The sequence below is a fragment of the Hevea brasiliensis genome, chromosome 4 (assembly GCF_030052815.1).
Source record: "Hevea brasiliensis isolate MT/VB/25A 57/8 chromosome 4, ASM3005281v1, whole genome shotgun sequence".
Taxonomy (NCBI): Eukaryota; Viridiplantae; Streptophyta; class Magnoliopsida; order Malpighiales; family Euphorbiaceae; genus Hevea; species Hevea brasiliensis.
Genome location: NC_079496.1, coordinates 49,362,692 through 49,384,279, shown reverse-complemented (window position 1 = coordinate 49,384,279; position 21,588 = coordinate 49,362,692).

Sequence of the window (21,588 nt, the reverse complement as noted above, 5' to 3'; positions counted from 1 at the left end):
GGTCAATTAGTGACCATTTTAGGTATGTTGACCATGAATTGGACTGAAAAATAGTATAGCCAAGTGAATGTGTAGGCTGCCTTGTTAGTGCAGCAGAGGGACTGAAAATTCAGTCCACTTGCACAGCCATAACTTTGGCTGTGTAGGTCCAATTGATGTTTGGCCAATTGGACATGAAGCTATGCTTATAATGGCACATTTTTGCAGAAGATACCATGCCCAAAAGACCAAATCACGAGGACCAAAACTTGGCCCCAATCCGGATACCCTGCAAACAGCCCCTGCAGAATGACCAAATGAACAGTAACTGTTCATTTGGCCATAACTCACTGTAGATTTGGTCAATTGACCTGAAATTTTTACAGCAACAAGATAAGACATAGACAAACAACTTTCATGAAGAAACCTACCCCAAATTATGACCAGAACCTAACTCAAATGGCAGTCACAGTTACTGTTCAAACCTGCAACTCTGCAGATTTTCATTTGAGCAGTAATGTTTGGATGGCTATAACTCTCTCTAGAAAACTCGGATTTAGGCGATTCTTGAACCGATGGAAACCTAAGGCATAGTAGAACATTTCATATGAAGAAAGTTAGACCAAATTATTAGCTTAACTTAATCAAATTACTGACCAAAGTTAGACCAAAAATCTGCCAGACCCAAAATCTCAGCATGAACAGTGCACGTGAACAGTAAACTTATTTTGGCCATAACTTGAGCTACAAAACTCCAAATGGAGTGATTCAAAAAAAGAAATTCAACTAGACAAAATAAGGAACATTTTTTATGAAGGAAGTTTTGTCAAATTCCAACAGTAAGTCGACCAATGAAACAGTGCAACTTCGGAGCACCAAAACCGAAAATTGACAATTTTGCCAAAATGACCTAAACTTTGAGAAAGTGACCAAAACCAACAAGTTTTGAATACAACATGTGGTATGTTGAGAGTACTAAAACCAATGTACCTATTGTTTATGCAAAAGTCAACATTTTAGTTGACTAATGAAGTGAATAGTGACATGAAAACTTGAAATAAGCTTGGAAATGGATTTGGTAATTGATTCCAACAAGTTTTAAATGCAAAATGTGGTACATCGGGAGTGTTAAAACCAATGTACCTATTGTCTATGCAAAAGTCAATATTTTTGTTGACCAATGGGGTGAATAGTGACACCAAAACTTGAAATTCAAAATTTGAAATTAGAAATGCATCTAGGGGACTTTAAATTGCAATTGGCAATTAATACTAATAAATGTAAAACTCAAAATGTGGGATCTTGGTGTAATTAGAATTAATATATCCACTAAGTATGAAAAAGTCAACATTTTGGTTGACTAGTAAGGTGAATAGTAATCAAAATGATTAGTGAATTAAGATGAAGACCTAGAACCAATTCTAAGCTTAAATGCTTAGAATTGTATGACAAATATGGACTATGCATCCTAGTCAAAATTGTTAAAAAGAAATTTAGGCCATAAATTTGAAATCCATGAAATATTCATGGATTACTTGAAACATGAAAAATAAGTCACCTAATTGATGTGAATAGATAGTTAGGGCATATATGCCCATCACAAATGGAATTCATAAAATATTAGTAACTCAACTTGAAATATAAAATTTGTAATTACATAAGTAGACTCTTGAATGTATAAATGAGAAAGGAAAAATGTTTTGAATACAATGGTACATGTGAACCATTGTTTAGAATTGGGATCAATATGAATAACATAATGAATGGATAAATAAACCATATTAATGTATGAATGAGACATTAGTTCTCATTATTGTAAAGAGGAGAAGTATTTTGAGTACAATGGTATAAAAGAATAATTGATATGAATTGTGATCATATAAATGATCAAATGAATGTATGAATTATGATTGAAATTTATCATGAAATAATGAAGTCATAAAGCACAATATATTAACATTTTAAAGTATTAAATGCCCTAGTATTCCTAACAAGATTGGTTTGGATAGGTTGGCATGCCAATAGGGTATTGTTTTAGCAGTACTGCGAAAGGCTTTATGCCTGTATTCATAGCTTTATGCCCGTATTCATGGCTTTTATGCCCGTATGCATGGCTTTTATGCCCGATTATGTGATATCATGGCTTTTTAGCCATACTGACTGCATACATGGTTGACGTTCTGCGTCCCATGGTATGACGGCCCGAGGCACCGCGGTGTCCAGTGCCAACGACCCGTTATCCAGTCCAGTCGTCTAGTATAGGTTACTTGGGCAGTCAATTAAAGTATTATTCAATTCAGGCAGCTAAGTTAAGTTAAGTATAATGAAAATCCAGTACAATTAAATTAAGTATTGAATGAATAAGCAAAAGAGATTAGCAAAAGAAACATAACAAAAATATAAATTGCAGAACCGTACAGACTTGAAATACAATACAGATAGAATAAATTATATACCTGCTAGTATTACTGAAAAGTTATAAACTAAGCACTTCCAAAGAGGAACAAACTAGTATATAAGATCGTTGATACTAGAAATACCATACCAAATTAACTTGATTCTTGAGTATCTGAATTATCATTTATTTCTTTCTTTACTTGTATATATTATTTCTGGTTATATTATTGCACCACTAAGCAGAAATGCTTAGCGCGATGGAATTGCTTCCTCGCGCAGGTACTGAAGGTAAAACCAGTAGACTGTCGACTGAGATTTTTGGAGTCCAGATCTGCAGAAGTGTCAGAAGAGTTCAAGATTGTCACCTCCTCAGCAATGCATGTAGATAGGGCTCATTTTATACATGTTATGTATATTGTTCATTCCTAGCACATTGTAAATTATTTGTATATCTTGTACAAAATAAACTCATGTAATTAACCTATGAATTATGGAAGCTATTCAAAGTAAGTATTTTAGTATGTGAATTGAATTTAAGTTATAATGAGATTATACTTGTGAATATTGAGATATTGAAAATCTAATGAGATTTCTGAGAAATCTAGATACTGTATTGAGATACATTATGTTTGAAAATTTTTGAGACTATTAAGTTTGAGAAATTGAGTATATATTGAAATTGTCTTCGGCAGGTTCGAATAATCATAGTCCAAATTACAGTAGACACTTTGTCCGATTATCGTTAAAATTTGTGAAATGTCCAATTTAGTTAGATTTTGACACTTAGTAAAAATAGCCTAAATCTTCAATAAAGTTTTTGAATAAATAAATCAAGAAGCGTAATGAAATCGAGATAAAATAGAGTGCTCAAGACACCGAGTGGCATAACTTGCTCAGCTACCGTAGTCGGATAAGGGGTGTCACCAATTGGTAAGAGGCGAAGCAAATCCGTGAGGTGATATGGGTTCGAATCCTAGCTCTGCAGGCGAAGGATTGAACTCCACCAAAGCGGACGATCTGATTTGAGTTGCATCGCCGCCTCTGAGAATGCACGCAAGAAGGCCACCCATAGAGGGGCTTGAGCTGGGGCCCCCTAAGCCGGGGTGTGACAATAAAAAGGCGCCTTTTTTATTGTCACACCCGGCAGTGGCCCCTCAAGCTATGGTGGCCATCTTCTTGGCGTACTCTAGAGCGGCGATGCAACTCAAATCATCGTCGCTTTGGTGGAGTTCAATCCCTTCGCCCTGCAGAGCTTGGATTCGAACCCATATCACCTCACGGATTTGCTTCGCCTCTTACCAATTGAGCTGCCACCAAAGCGGACAGTACCGATTTGAGTTGCATCGCCGGCCTCTAGAGGGGTACGCCGGCAAGATGGCCACCCATAGAGGGGCTTGAGCTGGGGCCCACTAAGCCGGGGTGTGACATTTAGTCTATCATTATTTCCAATGAATGTTTGCATGGAATTTTAACTATTCTCATACAGTTTTCTGCAAAAGAATTGATAAGATAAAAAGCTATCGTTTGTTTTAAAATCCTTTGTAGCATAACTAATGGGTTATCGGTAGGTGGAGTTCGGTGATTCATTAGGCATGCTATGGGAATATGTCATGCCTTACAAGGGATAAGGTGTGACAACCATAGTGGTCATATTAGAATTACTTATCTAGTCATCGGCCATAGATTCATAACTATTATCTTGCTAACTTTATTTTAAATCTCGGTCTATGAGCCTTTTCACACCATCTTGTTTGCTTTTGTTTAACTCATTTCTTACTGTTCTATTTGTTTCTTTTTTCATTTCACAACTTAACTTTAATTATTTTGTTCCTCATTCTTATCTTCTTCCTTAGCTTGACTGTCAAGTCATGATTTAACACCTTTTATCATCTTTAATAAATCCACTATATTTTAATATTACTTTGATTTGGTCCTCTGACCATTCTAGTCAACACTTTTACTAATATTCGTAACATTTCTTTGTTACATTTGAGCCAATTATTCCAATTTTTCATTTACACCTTTCTTTTATCTATCGATATTCTATAGCTTATTTTTCACTAGACTTTTGGTGAAAAAGCCATAACAATACCAAAATAATTATAACCCCATATACGAGATCAGATGACCTTACCCTATCAATGTTATCTTTAATTTATGACTATACCAAAATCTTTAGTGTTATAACAATTCCTGACGTATCATAGTTCGGGTTAGATAACTGAGTCAATGACTCTCGCTATCTTATAACTATAACCTTTCGATATTCTAACTTTAGAGTTTTAAATCCCTACGTTGGAATTTCAAACTCATTTTCGATAATAAAATTTTGTCCTGGTAGAACTTTACCAAAACAGATGTCATTTGCAATTATTCTAATCTTGATGTACTATCGAGTAGTACATAGATCTACACAATAATCTCAAGTTAGTACTGTAATCTGCAGCTTACAGTACAAACATCAAGAATATTGCGTAGTTACTACAATACATCCCAATAGACCAAACTTTCCTATAAACTTTTCCCTTTTTGAATTCGCTAATATCTGAAACTTATTCTGATTACAATATCCATTAACAATTATTAGTAGTAATATCTTTGTCCTCATCTAGAGCAATTATATTACTGTAGCTTACTTTAAGGTCCTCTTGCCTTATATTAGGTAGGCTCACTAATTAGCTTTATAATGTCTTATATGCTAGCAAATACTCTTCGCTGACAAACTCTTCCAAAACTAATGTCAATCATACTTATTATCGTAGTTTATATCCTAAAGGACTAGTCACTAATACATCAAAATTTATTCCCATGCAAAGGAATAGCAACAAAACATATAATTATAACACTAACATACAAATAAGTAGTGCTGGAATCAAATAATAACTAATTGTTTCTTCTAAAAATTAAGAACTTACCAGCAGCTACATCCAGAGTTTCTACTCTCTCTTTGGCGCATAGTGGACGCTTTAACTGGTGTGCTACTATATTCGAGTTCATTCACTGTGTTATGGTTGTGAGGAGTACCAACTCTATTTTAATCTCGACCCTGACCAACTATTTGTGAACTTCGAAGAGTAGGTCGATGTGCTCTAGTACAATCTCTAGCAAAATATCCAAGCTTTCCACAATTGTAGCAGGCTTTAGTGGCTTTACGACAAATACCCCCGTGTAACTTGCCACATACCTCACAGACACGGATAGGGTAGGAACTTCTGATTCTTTGCCGACTAGTTTTCGATTGCTTCTGCCCTGAAGATTCACCTCTGTCATATCCATGAGTTCGGGGTTCCTCAAATACTTTTCTCTTTCCTACACCACTACTCAGACTCTGATCTATAAGTTTCTCCCTCTTCTCTATTTCATGTTGCCCTTATGGGGGTTCGGTCTATACTTGGGCTTGAGCTGACAGACTATTAGCCATTTATTGAAAGAAGGTGGCCAGTTGCTGGGCCATTTGCACGGTAATTTGTACCAGTGGAACTAGTAGAGTCAAGCCTTCGACACTCTGAGGAGCTGAGGCCTCCCCTTATGCCTCAACTATAACTGGTTGTTCTACTGTTTTATCTTCCTCTTTCAATTTTATTCACAAAATCTTCTTTTCCTAGGACAACCTACATATGGAGATTTTCCTCCATTAGTTCATATTTATGATGTAAATGTACTATATGTATCAAACATTTGAGCAGTTATATTTACTGACAAAATATTTCAAATTCACAGTTCAAAATTTACTTTAAAACCATTGCTCTAATACTACTAAACATGTCACACCCTACTCCTCCGTAAGGCATAACATGATCCCGTAGTACACCTAATGAATTGTCGTACTTCGCCTACTGGTAATCCATTAAATATACTACAAGGGATTTTAAAACAATTTTCGTTCATTTTTAAGTTGGCGGGTAATTTTTATCAAGTATTAAAAACCTTTAATTGACACTAAGTCATAAATCAAATTCTCGATTAAGATCTGGTGTCGCACAAATTTTTCCAAATTTCGGCAGAGTGCGAGCTTTATTTTGAGAACACAGTTCTTCAAACCTGAAAGGAAAACACTTCCAATATGTTTTCTCAACCACAACTCCAATACAAATCATTTTCATATCCCAATTCAACATAATCAACTCAATTCAATTTTCAAGCCATACATGGGTTCAAAACTCAAGAGGAAATTTGAATATCATACTCATTAGGATAATAAAATTAATATTATAACAATATACAAGTAAAAAAATTCTCAAATTAAGATTACAATAATTTAATTTCATTACATACCAAAATAATATTACAAGAGTTTTTGTACAATTGCTCAAACAATTTACATACATATAATTACATACATACATCAAACTCTAATGTATAAGGGTATACCTCTAATATACCTGAAGCTAATTATGACACCCCTTACCAGTCTACAGTATAGCCGAGTAAGATATGTCACACAGTGTATCGGAGCACCCTATTTTATCTCAATCATTTTTATTCTTCCTTATTTTATGTCACACCCTACTCCCCTATAAGATGTAATATGATCCCGTAGTACATCTAATGAATTACCGTACTTAGCCTACCGATAACCCATTAGATATATTACAAGGGATTTTAAAACAATTTTCGTGAAATTTAAATAATCGATTAAAATCTGGTGTTATAAATTTTTTTTTAAAATTTCGGCAAAGTGCCGGCTGTATTTTGAGAAAGCAATTCTTCAATCCTGCAAAAAAAAAAGCTCCCAATATGTTTTCTCAAATACAACTTCAATAACTTCATTTCAATTCACAATTCAATTCTCAATAAACAATCAATTCATTTTCAAACTAATCTCATCATAAAGAAACATTTCATTGATTACAAGACTCAAAATTTATAATACAAAACTATTCAAGTAAATGAAATCTCAAATTTATATTTACAATAATTTACATTTAATTACATACCAAAATGTTTTACAAGAGTTTTTATACAACTGCTCAAATAATTTACATACATATTATTACATACATACATCAAAACCTATGTACATGGGTATACCTATAACATACCTGGAGCTGAACTGAAAGTGTCTTCAAAGAAACTTACTCACTGTTCTATGCTTTTCTTTCCTGCGACAGCATACAAAGCTGTCGCTGAGTGGTGAACTCAGTGGTGCACAACTATAATTTAAAACATAGTACAATATACATTGACAAAATTTACAGTAAATAATTTGGAAATCTGAATACTCATCAAATTCTAAAACTCAAAATATTCATTGCCAATAATGTAAATCATTTGTATAAAATGACTTCGATCATGAAATTCAATTTATCAAATCATAACTAACCATTTAGGTAATTCCAACAAAATCAATTATACATAAATCATAATTGAAATCACAATTCTTTACCGTTCAAAAGCCATTCTGTATCTCTAAAATCATTATGTATCTCAAAAATCATTCTTTATCTCACTAACTATGCAAGACTAATCCGAAAGGGCCATATTCGATGTGATTCTAACTCCCTATGGTCGGGGAGGTCGACTCAGATTCTAACTCCATATGGTTGGGGAGGTCGAATCATCGTGCACAGTACCATCACAATAATAAATCTTCTGCAAGGGCCATAACGATAAAATAAACTTAGATCTAACCTCAAATCAAAGGAAAATCTAAGCCTGTGCACGTACCATGGTAATCAAAACACAACTAACTCCATTGTCTTCTCAACAAATGAGAGAGACGGGTAATAACCTAGTCAAGCATCTATAGTGAGATATAAAACAATATCACAATCCTTTCAGTGAGCATAAATCACAATACAATTCGATTCAAAGTCAATTCCAATATCCAATAATTTTTATGCTCATCACAATTCAAATCATAAATTTGCATTTTTCCATGAAAATTACCATCACAATTCAAAACATGTTCTATCACAATTTTCCAAAACATAATTATTCAATCCATAACAATGCTTAATACTTGTGGAAATACCATTTCACAAAGCTAAATTCATACATACTATAACAAATTCAATAATCATTGAATCAAATCCAATGCTTGTTAAACATAATACATAAGAAAAATATGTCATTTAATCATATGAAATATTCAAAACAAAATCAGTTAAAAAATAGTTGTGCACAAACCTCTGATAACTGTTTCTTGGCTCTGACTCAGTGTTTCCTTCCCCTTCCCTGAGTCTTTGCTAACTGAGAAACACAATTTGAAGTGTTTCAGTACTCATTTAAACTGTCTCTAAGAATAAGGTTTAATAATTAATTTATCGAATTCTATTATTTTCTTAGTCAACCTAATATGTCGACCCTCGATGCATTCTAGGTAAATTCGATTTTAATGTCACTAATATGTCACATTCAATAGTGTTTTAGGTTTGGTGCATGTTACCAAATTCATTTCCATGTATCTTGCATTTTCTTGCAATTTGCTGGATTCCGGGATACTAGTTTGACCTAGCCGGACGTCCTAGTTTCGTCGGTTTTCGGGTTTCGGTCAAAACTACAAACTTGTAGATCTATGTCTTATGGAATGCAGGGAAAAATTTCAGGTCATTCTGAGTTATGTAGACCAAGTTATGGTCATTTTACTATTGCTGGTCAAATTGCATCAAAATTGGTCACTTTAGGTCACTTTAGGTCATTTTAGGTTCGGCGAGTTTTTGGACCCGAACTTGTGCAAGCTGTTTGACTTTCTTATGGTCATTTCTGGGCTTTTGTGTCTTCATAAGACTTGTAGATATGGGTCTTAACTATTCATGGTTAAAATTTCAGGTCAATTGGACCTGTTTGGGGTGAGTTATGGCCTAAACACTAACTGCTGCCCAAATGGTCAATTTTCAAGCCTGCACTTACCTATTCCGGATTTGGTCATTCTTTTAGGTCACTTCTAGGCAGAATTTGGACAAGCTCTCTTCATGAAAGTTGGTCTATATTGAGTCTAGTTTTACCTCCAATTGGCCTCATACCAATTGGAGCCACAACTTTACACTTATAACCTAATTTATACACTGCCAACAATCACAACCTGCATAAGAGAATTTACACTTCCAATTTAGCAATCCTCCTCCCCCCAATACTTTAATATCCATTCTTGGCACTTCTATATTTATTCAACACAATTCTAACAAAGTAAATTGGGCAGAATTATCAAGTAATATAGGCTCTCATGGCTGCCTAAAATTGGGCAGTCCAATAACTCAATAATTCTTCAAATTTCTTCACCCAAAATACTCCCCATAACCTCAACACAAACTTTAATAAAGTAAGTTAAAGAAATAAGAATTTACCTTTAGTTGACCACTTCTCAACCTTCACCAAAGCTCCTTTTCTTGTTGGCTATAGCTTTCCCATGATGTGTGGACAATTTCTTGTGAAAGGATTAGTGGAAATCATGGTGAGATTGAGTGAGATTAAAGCTTGCACGAAGGTGTTTCAATGGAGATTTGAGAGGAATTTAAATTCTACAACTTGAGAGGTGAAGAAGATGAATGAAGATAGTGGAAAATTCTGTCCACTTTTGGCTTTTATATGGTGCATAATGGTCCACTAACTCAATTAAATAATAAGGTAATGTTAAACTTTTAATTATTCACATTATACCCCATAATTCTCTTTCATTATATTTCATTCCAACTTTAATTTTTCATGTAATTTCTAAACTTTAACATTACTTTATTTTCATGGACATTTAGGTCAAAAGTCAACTCTAGGTTTCAAATGACCAAAATGCCCCACTTCGAGTTATATTCCTGATTTTTCGGTAACACCGGGTTTTGTCCGTTTTTCGATTTCTCACTTTTCTTTGTACTAATTATTTAATTTTTCTTTGATATTTCTAATGATATTTATATTTCAATAGGTGTTTATTTAAGTCCTAAAAATATTTTCTAGGGTTCCCTGCTGTCCAGGGCTAGTCAAAGGTCCACGCCGTGACTTCCCGGTGCGGTCACTCATCGCTAGGGTTCTCGGCTCGCTTAACTTGGTTACATTTCTTTTCTATTATTTTTCCTTTATTTTTCTTGTGTTTTCTTCTCTTGTATTTCATTATTTTATGTCTCCTTACTCATATCGAAGTGTAGTTCTAGGCATCCTAGCTATCCGGACAACAGTTCTAACAGTGAGAGCACTCTACCGAACATAGGGGTGTTACAATTCTCCCCCCCTTAAAATAAATTTCGTCTCGAAATTTTACCTGACATTAGTCTCTGAATAGCTGTGAGTGTTGTCTCCTCATATCCTCTTCACATTCCCAAGTAGCTTCCTGGCCTGAACGATGGTTCCACAGCACTTTAACCAGGTGTATCTGTTTATTCCTCAGCTGTTTCACCTCATAAGCCAGAATTTCTATGGGTTCTTTCTCATATGAGAGGTCTGGATTTTACCTCAATCTATTCAACTGATAGTACATGAGATGGGTCTGATTTGTACCTCCTTAACATGGACACATGGAAGACACTGTGTATCCTTGCTAACTCCGGAGGTAATACCAACCGATATGCCAAAGGACCCACTCTTTCCAGAACCTCATATGGTTCGATGAAATGAGGACTCAGCTTCCCCTTTCTGCCAAATCTCATAATCCTCTTCCAAGGAGAAATTTTGAGGAATACCTTATCACCCACTGCATATTTAATATCTCTTCTCTTCAGATCAACATAAAACTTCTGACGGTCTAACGCAGCCTTGAGTCTATCTCTAATCAATTTGATCTTTTCCTATGTCTGCTAAATAATTTCTGGCCCAATCATCTTTCTTTCACCAACTTCATCCCAACATAGGGGAGTTCTGCACTTTCTGCCATACAAAGCTTCATATGGAGGCACCCCAATGCTTGATTGGTAGCTTTTGTTATAAGTAAACTCAATCAAAAGCAAGTGTGTATCCTAACTACCTTCAAACTCAATCACACAAGCCCATAGCATATCCTCCAATATCTGAATAACCCTTTCAGGTTGGCCATCTGTCTGTGGGTGGAATACTGTGCTGAAGTTCAATCTAGTTCTTAGGGCTCTCTGAAGACTACCCCAGAATCTAGAAGTGAACCTAGGATCTCTGTCAGATACAATCGATACTGGCACTCCATGCAATTTTACAATTTCATATATGTATAATCTGGCCAATCTTTCCAGGCTATAGTCCATCCGAACTGGCAAAAAGTGAGCAGACTTGGTTAGTCTATCAACTATAACCTATACTGCATCATGACTATTCTGTGTCCTCGGACATCTCATCACAAAATCCATAGTTATCTGTTCCCTTACAATGTTTCATAGGGTGCCACTTGTATGCTAGCTTGACACTTATTAATCTATACAAATTCTGTTAGTGGGAGGTATCTGTCCCATCTCCCCTTGGATTCAAGGACAAAAGTTCTCAGTATATTCTCGAGGGTTTATTACATTTTACAGGTTATTATTATCATTTCATTTCATTATTTATAGAAACTCAATGAGTTTCAAAATTTACCTGAATCACTTGTTTTGACTGTGTAACACCCCTATGTTCGGTAGTGCGTTCTACTGTTCTGGTGACCAGTGTTGTCCGGACAGCTAAGATGCCTAGAACTACACTTCGTTATGAGTGAGGAGACATAAAATAATGAAATACAAGAAGAGAAAATACAAGAAAAACAAAGGAAAAATAATAGCAAAGAAATGTAACCAAGTTAAGCGAGCCGAGAATCCTAGCGATGGGTGACCGCACCGGGAAGTCACGGCGTGAACCGTTGACTAGCCCTGGACTGCGGGGAACCCTGGAAAATATATTTAGGAATTCAAGAGACCCCTATTGAAGTATAAATATCATTAGAAATATCAAAGAAAAATTAATTAATTAGTACAAAGAAAAGTGAGAAATCGAAAAACGGACAAAACCTTGCAGTTAAAAATCGGGAATGTAACCCGAATAGGGGCATTATAGTCATTTGACATCCCGAGTTGTCTTTTGACCTAAATTTCCATTAAAAATAAATAATATTACACTTGGAAAATATAATGAAAAATTTAATTGGTGGTATATAAAGTAAATAGCAAAAATTATGGGTTTAATGTGGAATAAATGAAAGTTAAACATATAATATGATTAATTTGTGTAAGTGGACCACTAAGGAATAAACTAAACACTAAATGGGCAGGTGTAAACCCATTACACAATCTGCAAATCTCATCTTCTCCAATTCTCTCATCCATGCCGAAATGGAAAGGTGACATCCTCCATTGCCGTTTTGCTCCAAGCTCCATTAACTCCTTTATTTCACCTCTAAACACCAAGGTAGCTTCCTTAAAAATTATCCCCACTTCACAAGGAAGAAGTAGGTACCAATATTAAGAAGTTTTAGTGAAGATTAAGCAAGTCCCAACAATAGGTAAGTTTGAGTTTTTGAATATTTCTTTGTTAAAGTTTGAAAACATGTTATGGGTGTTTGCTTTGTGAAGAAATTTTTATGTTTTGAGGAGTTATTGACATATCCAATTTTGGACAGCCATGGAGTTGTATATTTGATGATTTATCCTTACATATATTTGATGGGAAACTATGTTGAGTAGGGTGATTAATGTTCTAGTAAGTTATTTCCATGTATATATGTGGTGATTGTGCAATTGGGATTGAAGTTGACGAAACTATGGACACTTTGGCAATGTGAAGCATTTCGGCAGCCTTGAGGCTTCTTGATGAGTGTTTAAATTCATGAAGATATTGGGTAAATTGTGACATTGAGGATTGATGAATATGTATGTAAATTGGTTGTGGAAATTGTATGTAACAATTAGGAGTGTTTATGTGTATTTATGGTTGTATTTGGACTTTGTGAATTAGAGTTTCATTTGGTGTATTGAAGATAATTGTATTCTGCCCAAAGTGACTTTAAAGTGAAGTGATATATGGTTTTGGTAATGTACCAAAACAGAATTGGTAAGAGAAGTGGACTTGTAGCAAGGTAAATGTGTAATGGATAGATGTATAAGCAATGTAATTAAGGACACATGCATTTCAGCCTATAACTATAAATATGTAACTCCAATTGGTATGAGACCAATTGGAGGTGAAACTAGGCAAAAATGTGCCAACTTTCATGAAGGAAACATACCAAAATTCTGCTTGCAAGGTAGCTTGAAAAATGACCAAATCCGGATTAAGTGCAAGTGAGGCCAGAAAACTGACCATTTGGGCAGCAGTTAGTGTTTAGGCCATAACTCACTCAAAACAGGTCCAATTGACCTAAAATTTTAACCATGAGTAGTTAAGACCCATATCTACAAGTCTTATGAAGACACCAAAGCCCATAAATGACCATAAGCAAGTCAAAAAGCTTGCACAAGTTCGGGTCCAAAAACTGGCCGAACCAAAGTTGACCAAAGTTGACCTAAAATGACCAAATTTGATGCCATTTGACCAGCAATAGTAAAATGACCATAACTTGGTCTACATAACTCATAATGACCTAAAATTTTTTCCCGCGTTCCATAAGACATAGATCTACAAGTTTGTAGTTTTGACCGAAACCTGAAAACTAAGGGAACTAGGTCGTCCGACTAGGTCAAACTAGTATCCCGGAATCCAGCAAGTTGCAATAAAATGCACCAAACAAGGAAATGAAATTGGTAACATGTACCAACCCTAAAAGACTATCGAATGTGACATATTAGTGACACTAAAACCTAATTTACCTAGAACGCATCGAGGGTCGATATATTAGGTGATTAAGCAAATAATAGCTTTCAGTGAATTACTTATCAAGCATTATCGATAGAGACAGTTTAATTTAGTACTGAAACACTTCAAATTGTGTTTCTCAGTTAGTAAAGACTCAGGGAAAGGGAAAGAAACACTGAGTCCAGACCAAGAGACAATTATCAGAGGTTTGTGCACAACAGCTATTTCTTTTGAATTATTTTCAATTGAAATAAATTTTGAATATTTGTATATTATTGTTTTAAATTGTGAAACTGTGAAAAATTATTTGAATGATATTTGATGGATACTTATTGATTGAAAAGTACTGTAAATGGTTTGAAACCACAGCTATCATGTATATTGATTGTATTCCTCACTAGCTTGTCTAGTGGGACGAATTGAATTCCCTCTCTGGCTGAAGTGTTGAGGTGTGTGCCTGTTGAGGACGAATTGGATGAGTACTCATATTTTTGCTAGCTAGCTATGTTATTCCTCATTAGTCATCGACTTTTGGGACGAATTGAATACCTCATTAGCCATCGACTTTTAGGACGAATTGAACCTTGGAACATGATTTAAGCTGTGTGTGATTTATTGATATGTATTGTGAGATTGTGAAATGAATTTAAACTCTTATTGACATATACTGTCTTTTGAATTCAACCATGATCTGACTGATTGAAATTTATTGTGATATCGAGAAATGGAGTTTAAATTCTTGTTGACAATTACTGTCTTGAAATTAATTATGGTTTTAAGTATCCACTATTTGTATGATTTATGAATTGTGATTTAAAGATGTATTTGGTTAATGTTGTGCACCACTGAGACATTGTCTCAGCGATAGCTTTTTATTGCTGTCGCAGGTAGACAGACAGACAGGGCAGCAGACTAGGCTGCTAGTACCTCCAGCGAGAGATTTTCGGGTATAACGAGTATACCACATTTTGCATTTTGTAGAGTAATGTATGTTCATTGTATGTACATATTGTTTTTGGTTTTGAGCAGTTGTAAATTCAAATTGTACATTGAAGTTGTAAAATAATTATGAGTTATTTTGGCTTGTAAAAATTGTATTATATTTCTTTTATCTCAGTCTTTAAAAATCACTGTGGATTTGAGTTGAGAAATATGTTGTGTTGAGAAATATGTTGGAGTTAAGATTTGAAAAAATATTAAAGTGCTTTTTACAGGTTTTCTGAAGAACTGTTTTATCCAAAATACAGATGGCACTCTGCCAAAATTCTTACAGAAATTCCAAATAATTCAAATGTGTTAGTTCTATCACTTCAGTTCAAAAAGGTTTTTAACACCTGTAAATAGTGCTCACCACTGTAAAAGAAGTAAGAAAAGTTTTTGAAATTCCTTGTAGTGTATTTAATGGGTTATCAGTAGATGGAGTTGGTAATTCATTAGATATACTACGGGATCATGTTATGCCTTACAGAGGGGTAGGGTGTGACATGTTTTAGTGGTATCAGAGCAAAGTTTTTAAATTTTGTTTTCACCTGTTATTTCAATATTCTTTCTTCATAGTACAACTGCTCAACATCATTGTTTGATACATACAGTACATTACATTATAAATATGCACTAACGGGAGGAAATCTTCTTGTGTTATTTGTTCAGGAGATCTAAGATCCTCGCATTGACCATGGAAGTGGGTGATCGTTCAGTCGATCAATCTATAGAGGCAGAGGTGCAAGGGGATGCCCCAGGCCTACATTTTGTCAGTGGTTCAGCAGCACCAGCCCCCGCAGTACCGCAATTTCCTGCTCAGTTCGCTCAGTAGATGGCTGCAATGTTCCAACAAATGGCTAGTAATGTGCCTACTCAAGTCCCAATACAGACACCAGTGGTACAACCACAATCTCCTACTAGGCAGTATGACAAATTGATGAAGTATGGGGCTACAGAGTTTAAGGGGACAGTAGATCCTCTAGAGGCTGAACAGTGGTTAGAAAGGATGGATAGGGTATTCAAGAAACTGCATTGCACAGAAGAGCTCAGATTTAAATACTCTGTATCTTTGTTACAGGGGGATGCTTATGACTGGTGGAAAACCATTCCCCATAGTCTGGTAGAACCTGCAGTGCTAACATGGAATGACTTTCTCAGGGAATTCAGGCAAAAGTATGTCCCTGATGCTTATGTAGACCAGAAGCTACAAGAGTTCCTAAGTCCAAACAGGGGCATCGGTGAGTACGAAAGAGAATTTTCCCGCCTGAGCCATTATGCAGTGAGTTTACTTTCTACCAGCAGGGAGAGATGCAAGAGGTTTGAAACCGGCTTGAAGCCTAGTATCAGATTACAAGTAGTCGGCTTCAAACACACTAACTTCTCTGAACTTATTTCTCAAGCTCTAGAGTTAGAAAGAATTGAGTCTGAAGCTGCTCCTGAGAAAAAGAAATCAGAGAAGACAGAGAAAGAGGGAAAATCAGTAGAACAGAGTTCTAGTGGTCCTACTGGAAAGAGGAAGAATCATGGGGGACACAGCAGAGGTGGCAAGAAATCTGGTAGGGGAAGATATTCAGGACAAAAGCCTCCCCTATCTGGTCAGCAGAGTATCAAAGGTTCCTACCCTCCCCGCCAATGTGAGACATGTGGAAGAAATCATGGTGGGATCTGCTACAAGGCTATTGGAGTCTGTTATAACGGTGGAGGCACAGGACACTTTGCCAAGGACTGCACCAGTAGTCGCAGAGTTGGACCACCTCCTACTACTGCAGAAGGGTTAGTTCAGAGCCCTGTCACCAAAAGTTCACAACCACCCAGTAGAGGTAGAGGTAGGGGTAGAGGTAGCCCAGCAGGCAGCCAAGGCATAGTGAAACAATCAGAGCAAGATAGTGCTCCAGTAAGAATGTATGCAATGAGACAGAGGGAAGAGGCCGAGGCATCTGATGTTGTGGCTGGTACCTTCTCAACTTTTAATCAAGATGTGTTTGTGTTATTTGATCCGGGTTCTACCCATTCTTATGTGAGTGCTAGCATCATTGATTGCATTGCTGTTCCATGTATACAAATGGACTTTGAGGTGCTAGTAACAAGTCCACTAGGACAGAAGTCGTGGGTTAATAGAATGTATAGAGATTGTCCTTTGGTGATCCAAGGACACACTTTTCTGTTCGATTTCATTGAAATGCCCTTCGAGATTATGATATCATCTTGGGCATGGATTGGTTAGCTAGGCATCATGCCATGATTGATTGTAGGTAAAAAAATCACTTTTGGCCTTCCTGCATGCTGATGTGGTAATACATGGGAAAGGCGCTTATTGCCATCAAACATCATTTCGGCCGCACTAGCGTAAAAATGATCGTAAAGGGGTGTGAAGCCTACTTGGCACATGTGGTAGACACCCAAGTGGGGAGTCCAAAGATTGAAGGACATCCCTACAAGACATGACTTTCGGATGTGTTTCGATGAATTGCCGTGATTACCTCGGAAAGAGAAGTGCGCTTTGAAATTAATGTTATGCCCGTGTAGATCCAATCTCCATAACGCCATACGTAATGGCACCAAAGAAAATTGAAGGAGTTGAAGATACAACTGCATGAATTACTTGAAAAGGGCTTCAACAGCCCTAGTGTGTCACCTTGGGGAGCACCAGTGTTGTTTGTTAAGAAGTAGTATGGTACTCTCCGCTTATTCATTGACTACCGACAGTTGAATAAGGTGACAATAAAGAATGATATCCATTGCCTCGCATTGATGATCTCTTTGATCGATTGAAGGGTGCACAGATTTCTCCAAAATTGATCTGCGATCTAGTTATTATCAGTTGAAGGTGCAAGAGCAGAGTATTCCAAAAACTGCTTTCAGAACTCGGTATGGCCACTATGAGTTTCTAGTAATGCCATTCGGGTTAACAAATGCTCCTGCTGCTTTTATGGATCTGATGAACACTATCTTCAGACCATATCTTGATCAATTTGTGGTGGTGTTTATTAATGACATTTTGATATATTCAAGGAACGCAGAGGAGCATGACAGACATCTGCGGATTGTACTGCAGACTTTAAGGGAGAAACAACTATATGCCAAATTGTCGAAGTGTGAATTTTGGCTGAAAGAAATCTCCTTTTTGGGACATGTTGTGTTAGCTGAAGGGATCAAGGTAGATTCCAGCAAGGTAGAAGCTATCCTTAATTGGAAGCCGCCCAGGAACATCACAGAAATTCACATTTTTCTGGGTCTAGCTAGATATTACCGTCAGTTTGTGAAGGGGTTTTCTATGTTATCTTCTCCACTGACCAAACTGCTTCGGAAAGATGTAAAATTTCAGTGGACTGATAAATGCCAGCAAAGTTTTGATGAGTTGAAGAGGTGTTTGACTGAAGGTCCAGTTCTCACTTTACCTACTCCGGGTAAAGAATACAAAGTTTATAGTGATGCTTCTCACAATGGGTTAGGCTGTGTACTGATGCAAGATCGAAATGTCATTGCTTATGCATCACGCCAGCTGAAACCGCATGAGAGGAACTACCCAACACATGATCTGGAGCTAGCAGCTATTGTTTTTGCTCTGAAGATCCGAGACACTATTTGTATGGGGAGAAATGCTACATTTACACAGATCACAAGAGCTTGAAGTACTTAGGCACCCAGAAGGAATTGAATTTGAGGCAGAGGAGATGGTTAGAACTCATCAAAGACTATGATTACTTAATAGACTATCAGCCAGGGAAAGCAAATGTGGTGGCTGACGCCTTAAGTCGCAAGACTATGGCAAATCTCAGAGTTTCTCCTTTGTCCATGGTATGTGAATTGAAAGCACAGCATGCCAGTTTAGAGATTGATGATGAGGGACAGACAGTAGTTGCATGGCATGTATAGCCAGTGTTGATTGATCAGATCAGAATGGTTGCTCAGAGTGATGAAAAATATCAGAAGCTACTGAAAGAAGTCCAGCAGGGCAAGAAACCTGAATTCTCTATGAGAGATGATGGTTTATTGCTACATCAGGGCAGAATGTGTATTCCTAATGATGCTAAATTGAGACAGATCATTATGAAGGAAGCACATGAGTCTCCATTTGCTATGCACCCAGGTGGAACTAAAATGTACAGAGGGTTGAAAGAGCATTTCTGGTGGATGGGCATGAAGAGGGATATAGCTGAGTTTGTTTCCAAATGCCTAACTTGTCAGCAAGTAAAGGCAGAACATCAAGTTCCAGCTGGTTTGTTACATCCTTTGTCGATGCAGTGGAAATGGGAACGATTAAATATGGATTTTGTTACAGGACTTCCAAGGACACAGAGTAGTCATGATGCAGTATGGGTTATAGTTGACAGATTGACCAAGTCTGCTCACTTTTTGCCAGTTCGGATGGACTATAGCCTGGAAAGATTGGCCAGATTGTACATATATGAGATTGTAAAATTGCATGGAGTGCCAGTATCAATTGTGTCTGATAGAGATCCTAGGTTCACTTCTAGATTCTGGGGTAGTCTTCAGAGAGCCCTAGGAACTAGATTGAACTTCAAGACAAAGATTCCACCCACGCATGCATGACCACCGAGAGGGTTATTCAGATATTGGAGGATATGCTACGGGCTTGTGTGATTGAATTTGAAGGTAGTTGGGATACACACTTGCCTTTGATTGAGTTTGCTTATAACAACAGCTACCAATCAAGCATTGGGATGCCTCCATATGAAGCTTTGTATGGCAGAAAGTGCAGAACTCCCTTATGTTGGGATGAAGTAGGTGAAAGGAAGATGATTGGACTAGAAATTGTTCAGCAGACAGAGGAAAATATCAGATTGATTAGAGATAGACTCAAGGCTGCATCAGACTGGCTGAAGTCCTATGTTGATTTGAAAAGAAGAGATATTGAATATGCAGTGGGTGATAAGGTATTCCTCAAAGTTTCTCCTTGGAAGAGGATTATGAGATTTAGCAGAAAGGGGAAACTGAGTCCTCGTTTCATCGAACCATATGAGGAAGAACCCATAAAAATTCTGGCTTATGAGGTGAAGCAGCTGAGGAACAAACAGATACACCTGGTTAAAGTGCTGTGGAACCATCATTTAGTCCAAGAAGCTACTTGGGAACGTGAAGAGGATATGAGGAGACAGCACCCACTACTGTTCAGAGACTAATGCCAGGTAAAATTTCGAGACGAAATTTATTTAAGGGGGGGAGAATTGTAACACCCTATGTTCTAGAGTGCGTTCTCATCGTTCGGTGACCAGTGTTGTCCGGACAGCTAGGATGCCTAGAACTACACTTCGTTATGAGTGAGGAGACATAAAATAATGAAATACAAGAAGAGAAAACACAAGAAAAACAAAGGAAAAATAATAGCAAAGAAATGTAACCAAGTTAAGCGAGCCGAGAACCCTAGCGATGGGTGACCGCACCGGGAAGTCACGGCGTGAACCGTTAACTAGCCCTGGACTGCGGGGAACCCTGCAAAATATTTTTAGGACTTAAAGAGACCCCTATTGAAGTATAAATATCATTAGAAATATCAAAGAAAAATTAATTAATTAGTACAAAGAAAAGTGAGAAATCCAAAAACGGACAAAACCCGGTGTTACCGAAAAATCGGGAATGTAACCCAAACAGGGGCATTATAGTCATTTGACATCCCGAGTTGTCTTTTGACCTAAATGTCCATTAAAAATAAATAATATTACACTTAGAAAATATAATGAAAAATTTAATTGGTGGTATATAAAGTAAATAGCAAAAATTATGGGTTTAATGTGGAATAAATGAAAGTTAAACATATAATATGATTAATTTGTGTAAGTGGACCACTAAGGAATAAACTAAGCACTAAATGGGCAGGTGTAAACCCATTACACAATCTTCAAATCTCATCTTCTCCAATTCTCTCATCCATGCCGAAATGGAAAGGTGACATCCTCCATTGCCGTTTTGCTCCAAGCTCCATTAACTCCTTTATTTCACCTCTAAACACCTAGGTAGCTTCATTAAAAATTATCCCCACTTCACAAGGAAGAAGTAGATACCAATATTAAGAAGTTTTAGTGAAGATTAAGTAAGTCCCAATAATAGGTAAGTTTGAGTTTTTGAATATTTCTTTGTTAAAGTTTGAAAACATGTTATAGGTGTTTGCTTTGTGAAGAAATTTTTAAGTTCTGAGGAGTTATTGACATATCCAATTTTGGACAGCCATGGAGTTGTATATTTGATGATTTATCCTTACACATATTTGATGGGAAATTTTGTTGAGTAGGGTGATTAATGTCCTAGTAAGTTATTTCCATGTATATATGTGGTGATTGTGCAATTGGGATTGAAGTTGACGAAACTATGGACACTTTGGCAATGTGAAGCATTTCGGCAGCCTTGAGGCTTCTTGATGAGTGTTTAAATTCATTAGGATATTGGGTAAATTGTGACATTGAGGATTGATGAATATGTATGTAAATTGGTTGTGAAAATTGTATGTAACAATTAGGAGTGTTTATGTGTATTTATGGTTGTATTTGGACTTTGTGAATTAGAGTTTCACTTGGTGTATTGAAGATAATTGTATTCTGCCCAAAGTGACTTTAAAGTGAA